Here is a 7,704-nt window from a genome sequence, read left to right as displayed (position 1 = left end):
TTGATATTCATGCTATTGTTGTGTGTTAAAACTTTAAAAGGAAATGTGAATTAGTACTCTTGGAAAATTAAGAAGGTAGGGACAGAGAAAGCATTAGGCTTTGCAAGCTACTTGTGCCAGGAGATTGTTATGTGCTATCAAACAATAGAAGCTGCCTGGACAGGGTGTCAGGAACAAAAATAAAGGAATTAAAACTTTTTAAAATAAATATTTATTGTACACTTAATTTATGCTACTTTTGCTTCTTCCTAAGTCTATGATCCCATTTAACTTCTTTGGGTCTTGGTAAAACTGGGATAATAAAGTGTGTTAGGAGGATTAAATGAGCTAATAATACATTTAGGGTCTTAGGAACAGTGCCTGGTACAATATAAACAATCAAAAAGTTAGCTGAGATTATTTTTAAATATTTCATCATGCCTACATCCTGGGCCCTTGTGGGAGTTTAGTCAGGCTAGTGGGAAAGATTTTAAGATGAAGTTGTATGATATAGACACAAATCTTCTTGGAATGCCAGAAGGTTTTTGCAAAAGTCTCGGGATAGGGTTATGGCTGAAAGCAGCCTAATCCTTACCTTGAGTAAATAACTTAGAGTAGATGCATAGGAACGTAGAGGAGTTAATCTAAATAACTTGGTTACTCATGTGGTCCTAAAACTAACTTTTGATCATTCCCAGGCAGGATGGCTCTCTTGGTGCGGAAGGCAACCAAGTTGATTACCCTCTAATGGTGTTGACTCAAAGCCTTTGTCATTTAATATGTGCTGAATAAATGCCAGCAGGGCCAGCTAGTCTCTGAGGCGGGGGTGCCGTGGCTGCCACTCTTTACAGCACTCTCCTTGGAGTCTGTAAGTTGCCCAGACCCTCAGCTGGACTGACAAGCATAATATCTGTGTCACTGTATGTTATTCATCCATTGTTGGGTCAGGGTCTGCAGGACAGACCACCACAGGCCCTTTCTAGGAGCTGAGGCTACAGTTGTGAAGCAAACAGACAAGATCTGACTCCCACGAAGCTTCTTTTCCAGTTAATGTGGAAACAAATTAGTAAATGGTAAACAATATAATCTCAGAGTGGGACTGATGCAAAGAAGGATGATGAGTGGAATGTTCTGGGGGCAGAGGCCGCTTTTAAAAGGGCAGTTAGGAAAGGCCCCTCTGCAGAGGAGGCAGAGGGGCTGGGACCTGAGTGATGCGAGTCCTGCGGACAACCCTAGCCAGGGCGTTCCCAGCCAGATGCACGATGAGTGCAAAGGCCCTGAGGCAGAACTGAGTCGAAGTGTTAGAGGCACAAGAATGCAGTGTGGCTGGAGTGTGGGGAGAGCAGAAGAAGGTGGTATGAGATGAGGTAATGCAATGAGATGAAGAAACCCACCAGCACCAGGCTGGACTGACCTGAGAGCAAGCCAACGTATCCTGCCACGGTTATCATCTTGACAGGGCATGCCTGCTGATAAGAGGCTACAACTCAGCAGAATGTGACCCTGGAAGTCAGCGCACTGGGCTTAGGGAAAAGACAGCAGCGGTGCTGAGGCAGAGCCTTACCACAGCCAGGCCCCAGAGGATACATGGCCTCTAGCAGGCAGGACCTCTCTGTGGCTCAGTTATCTCCCCACCTATTCACAATAACAGACACCACTAGTTGCCTGATCAACGGCCATTCATTCCCTCTTTCTTCCTTGCAGCAGAAGCTTGATTTTGTTCAAAGTGGCAATGGACCAGCCCAAAGCAAAACAGCATTAGTCCAACCCAATCAAAACACGCCTGCGACTTGAAGCCTGTGACAAAAGAAGTGCCCAGGACCCCAGCCCCAGGGAAGCAGATCTTCTCCTAGGTGTGAGAATCAAGACCATCTACTCCTCACTCAGCCTGGACACCAAGAGCTGAAAGCACTTCTCACTGTCTACATTAACATGACTTTGCTTTTGCAGGACCATTGCCCAAACTTCACAAAAAATTCCTCAGCCCTTCAAAGGAAAGCATCAACAGATCATTTCACCATAAGATTTTTTGAATCCCTCCTCCCAGAATCCCCACCTTCCTCTTTCCACTGATCTTACTGTTAACAAACTTCCAGTTTTCAAGAAATTCTGATGTCACCTTTCTCCTCTGAGTCATTGCCAAAGCTCTGCCTAGATGGTGTTTGCTCTTCTGTACTATGGTAAGTTATACTCTCTGCTTTGCTTATTAAAGGGCTCTGGGGGTAATGTTCAGGAAGCTAGCCTTTGACGGGTCTGTCAGCAGAAACTTTGCTTAGTGTTGTTCATAAGTAAACACACCCAAGTTTTATATGTGTGTGTATATATACGTATAATATATATAAAATATATATAATGTATTATACTTTACGTATGTATATATAAAGTATATATTTATATAACATATACAACACACATATAAAACATATATTTATATAACATATATACTTTATATATATATATATGAAACTAAAGATTTCAATGATGATAAGAGATTTGACATAAAGGAGTTCAGATAAATATGCATCAGCTTTGTATAGTTCTCTGACACTTGTTGAGATGCCTTTTACCAGAAAATCAGGTTATAAATCTAGTGTTACAGAAGTTCTCAAAGACGTAGGGGAGGAAAAGTGCCTGAGATCCCTAAACAATAAAGAGATTAAAAAGAGAAATGCAGCTGGATGTGGTGGCTCATGCCTATAATCCCAGCACATTGGGAGGCTGAGGTAGGAGGTATTGCTTGAGTCCCAGAGTTTAAGACCAGCCTGGGCAACGCGTGAAGACCCCATTTCTATAAAAAATTTAAAAATTAGCCAAGCATCATGGTGGCTCACAGCTGTAATCCCAGCACTTGGGGAGGCCGAGGCAGGCAGAACAGTTGAAGTCAGGAGTTCAAGATCAGCCTGGCCAACAGAGTGAAACCCCGTGTCTACTAAAAATACAAAAATTAGCTGGGCATGGTGGCAGGTGCCTGTAATCCCAGCTACTCGGGAGGCTGAGGCAGGAGAATCCCTTGAACCTGGAAGGCGGAGGTTGCAGTGAGCCAAGATCACATTACTGCACTCCAGCCTGGGCAATAGAGTGAGACTCCGTCTCAAAAAAAAAAAAAAAAAAAAAAAAAAAAAAAAAAAAAAATTAGCCAAGCATGGTGCACACCTGTGCTCCCGGCTACTCAAGAGGCTGAGGCGGGAGGGTCACTTGAGCCAGGGAGGTCGAGGCTGCAGTGAGCTGTGTTCATGCCACTGCACTACAGCCTAGGTGACAGGGAAAAAAAAAAAAGAGAGAGAGAGAAATGCATGCACATTTGTTTAAGTTTTACGTGACACAGAAGTCTTCATAAGGAAATGAGGATCCAAAGAAATGGTTTAATCTGTGTATTTTTATGCTAGGTTTGATAGATAAAGAGAGAACACTTGTGGAGAAATATGATAGGGCAAAAAGGGCAGGATTTAATGTAATAAACTAGGGGACGGAGGGGGATTTAGCAAGGCCTGTTTGTTCAGATTCTTCTCTGTGTCCCTGTGTCTTCAGAGATGAGGCTGTTCTTTTCCTCTGGTATAGGGAGCACAACTCTTACACGAGCGTCTTATGACCTGCTCTTAGGAAAGGTCAGAAAATCCTTCAAGAAGGAAGGGCAGGGAAGGCCAGAGAGACCTTTCTGCTTCTGCAATTTTTCAGATTCCTTCAGCTTAAAACATTCAATACGCAAAAGTACCATATTTGGGTGTAGCATGTTGAACCCCATCATTGTCAGATGCCACAAGTCCTTTCCAGAAAATATTTTTCTTAAAGTTTGAAAGCATCAATAACTTAGGCTCTTATCTTTCCTAAATCAAGAAAAACAACAACTACTAACAAGTAAAAGGTATTACAAATTAATGGACCTTTATTTTTTCTCTGATATTAGGATCAGTAAGCATGTTAGAAACCTGATTTTTAAAAATTATTTCTACATTTGAAGTTCTAGACAATGGCTTGTTATTTGTACGTAATTTTTCTTTGGTTGATAATAACAAATTCATGAAATTGATTGATATTATCAATGAACAGAGTTCCACCTCCAACTCACTAGGCAGATTTTACATTTCTTTGCAAAATGAAGCAAAGTGTCACCTAATGTCACATTAAAACAAAACACTCAGGAGTGAAGTCTTGAAATGCTTTTGCAATGCACAATGAACGCATTGTGGTGGAGTGGTTGATTACGTAAGGTGACTCGTGAGTGACCCAGCACAATGCTTGGAATGTGTACATGCTCATGAGTGAGAGCTTGGGGGTGGGAAGTGCCCTCCAGGGGCTATGGTTAACCCCCTGCCAGAACCCAGATACAGACCCGGGGATAAGCACTTTATGTGGGTCCTCTTATTATCAACACCTTGTGAACTAGGTACTAGTTCATGTGCATTTCACAGAAGAAAAACTTAGGCACAGAGGAGTTAAATACTACAGTGAAGATCACACAGCTAGGAAGTGCTGGAACAAGAATTCATGCCGAGGACATCTGTCCTTGCCTCTACATGGTAATGCCTGTTAGCGGTAGTGGCGTGGCAGTGGCAGAGGAGAATGAGAGGAAGCCAAATGAGCATGGTGTCCGCAGCCTCCGGGGAGCTGGTAGGAGACTCGGAGGCTCACGTTACACATTGCATCAAACTCTAGGCCATGCTGAAAGAGCAGAGGTAAGATCCTCCCTTGTTTCCAGCTGTGAGACTTAGGCCAGACCCAGACACTGCTGCTCTCTCCTCTAGGAGGCTCCTACTGGACACTGACTGTCAAAGAGGTCTTCTTAATAATGCAGACTAGTAACACAAGCAGGATGTCAGCTTTGAAGGGAGGCTTGCCACGGCCTGGCTTCCCTGCTGAACACATGTGGAGCAGAGCTATCCAGGATGCTAGGTGAGCAGAAGACAGCCGCCGCCAGGGGAGAGAACTGTGAATTCTGTTAGGTTGTAACGAGGAAGGAAGTCCAAGGGGGCTGTGAGGCTGAGGACATGGGATGTGGCAGAAGCCAGGAGACTGTGGGGAAATGTCAGAAATGGGCCACCTACTAAGACGAACTAAAGGAAAGGGCAGAATAGCAAAAAGCCGCAAGTAACTACCAGGAAGGATCATGAAGAAAACTCCAAGCAGAAGAGCAAAGATGACAAGAGGTGATTCCCTTGAGGGGAGAAAATATTTATTACCTGGACATGGACGGGCATTGGGACAGAAAAGAACCTCCATGGTTCTGACAGGACACATTTAGACAGTCATTGGGAGCATTCTTTAGCCACCATTGAAAATGTGGCTGGGTGCCTCTGCGTCCAACATCACTGGCCTCATCTCTGTGGGAACTTAAGCTACAGGATAGCCACAGCTATGATACGTTTACTCACCACTGTGTTTCCAGGACATAGCACAGTGCCTGGGATGTGATCCATGCTCAAGTAATAGTTCTTGAATAAAAGAAAGAACGAAGACAGGAAGGGAGGAAGGGAGGGAAGGAGGAAGGAAAGAAAGGAGGAAAGGGAAGGAAAAAATAAGGAAGAAAGGAAGGAAGGGAGGGAGGGAGAGGAAAAGGGGAAGGAAGGGAAAAAAAGGAAGAAAGGGATGGAGGGAGGGAGAGGAAGGAAGGAAGGGTGGGAGGGAGGGAGGGAGGGAGGGAGGGAGGGAGGGAGGGAGAGAGGGCTGTGACCCAGGATGGCAGGCTATGCTTAGTCGGCCTAGCTGACTTTAGGAGGGCTACATCACAAATCATCTCCTCCCTCTTCCTGCCTCTCCACCTCCTGTCTCAACACACAGGCAGCAGTCCCACCAGCTGACACACAAAGGGCCAAACAACCCAGGGTGTGAATGGCAAAGCTCTCAGGAAGCCCTGGTAGCCTACACCCCAGCTCCTGGGATCCCAGGGCATGCCAACAGGGTGCTAGGGCAGTCTCTACAGCTGCTTCGGAGTTAGCTTCTGGTCCTGGGCAGTCTTCAAAATTCAACCCAAGTGAGCTGGTTTAACACCTCCCCATAGGTTCTCAACTGCTCGATGAAGCCAACACCATGCAAGGAGCTTGATGGGTCTTCCCTCACTTCTAAGAAATACTGCCCTTTCTCCCCAGGTTGAAACACTCCTGGTATTATGGTCAAGAGGAAGAGGGTGGGGCAGAGAGTGCTACCTTGTTTATCAGGCAGGATAGGCTAGTCTGTGCAACAGTATCAACCCCAAAACCTCAGTGACTGAAAAACAAGGTTTATTTCTCAGTCTCACTCCCTATTCATCACAGTTTGGCTGAAGACTCAATTCTGCATTGCTCTTTCTTGGGCACCCAGGCTAATAGAGCATCACCATGTTCCTATGGTAGAAGGAAAAACAGCTATGGAGGTTCTCAGGCTGATATTCAAATACTCCAGTCTGGACATAACATACATCACATCTGTGCACTGTCATTGGCTGGAATCAACACGTGGTCCCACACAGTCACAAAAGATTCAGAAGTACAATCCTACCATGGGTAGGGAAGGCAAAGAGCTAGAAATAACGACCCCAGTCAGGAAAGGAGCCTTAGAGCTGTGACCCAATTATTCCTAAGCCCTTCTCCTCATGTACTGGTTGCCCTCCATTGAGGAAGTGGCTGGTGGCCTAGCCCAGAGGACCGGGGTTACTTACTAGTCAAGTCTGATGCTGAAAAGGTGTCCTGTTTTATACTTGCTGATCAGAGGATGTCCACTTGTCCTTCAGTCGCAGCTCTCCTGAGAGAGACAGTCCTTAATGAGGATGGTGAGTGTTGGAGCGGTCCGGCAGGCCTCTCCGAAGACTCCAGCCCAGGGAGGTTAGCTTCCCCACAACAGACCGCCGACTCCCACCAGAAGTCCAGCGAGGGTAGCATTGAAATCAACAACCAAAACGATGCAGTTGGTTTGAGGATTCATTTTCTTTATTTAAAAAAAATATTTTCAGCTGAGCGCAGTGGCTCACGTGTGTAATCCCAGGACTTTGGGAGGCCGAGGCGTGTGGATCACAAGGTCAAGAGATTAAGACCATCCTGGCCAACATGGTGAAACCCCGTCTCTACTAAAAATACAAAAATTAGCTGGGCGTGCTGACATGTGCCTGTAGTCCCAGCTGCTCAGGAGGCTGAGGCAGGAGAATCGCTTGAACCCAGGAGACGGAGATTGCAGTGAGCCGAGATTGTGCCACTGCACTCCAGCCAGGTGACAGAGGGAGACTCCGTCTCAAAACAAACAAACAAACAAATGTTTTCCGCTATATTATTTTAGGAATCAAGCAACATGGGAGGTGTTGAGGAGACAGCACAATCGGGCAGGGAGGAGGGTTGAAGAGCAGACAGGCTCGCTGGGAGAGCAGAGGACGGGGACAGGAGGAGAGGGTGGGAGGGAGAGGGCATCTGAGTGGAGATGGTCAGAGGTCAACTGCTGTCCTCAAGCCCTTTTTCAAAGTCATCCCAGCTCTTTGAACGGCTCATTTGCTATGTAACAGCTGTCGGTTTCTTTAAAAATGAATCTGAGGGTATGTGGCTGGGCAGCAGGCACCCGCATCAAGAGGAGGACAAACAAGGTCCCTGGGCTGAGGATCCCACCCTGGGCAAAGCCTGTAGTGCAGAGAAGTGGTGGGAAACTTAGGGCTCCAAGAGGCAGACCTACCGGGAGCTGGCCATTTGCACCCACCCTTCCAATCCTAGGCAAAAGAAGGGAGCAAGCTGAGGAAAAGTTAGAACTAGGCTTCTTTAAAGTAACAGATTA

The sequence above is a fragment of the Symphalangus syndactylus genome, chromosome 2, assembly GCF_028878055.3.
Source record: "Symphalangus syndactylus isolate Jambi chromosome 2, NHGRI_mSymSyn1-v2.1_pri, whole genome shotgun sequence".
In the NCBI taxonomy this organism is placed as follows: domain Eukaryota; kingdom Metazoa; phylum Chordata; class Mammalia; order Primates; family Hylobatidae; genus Symphalangus; species Symphalangus syndactylus.
Note: the sequence above shows the minus strand (reverse complement) of the source record.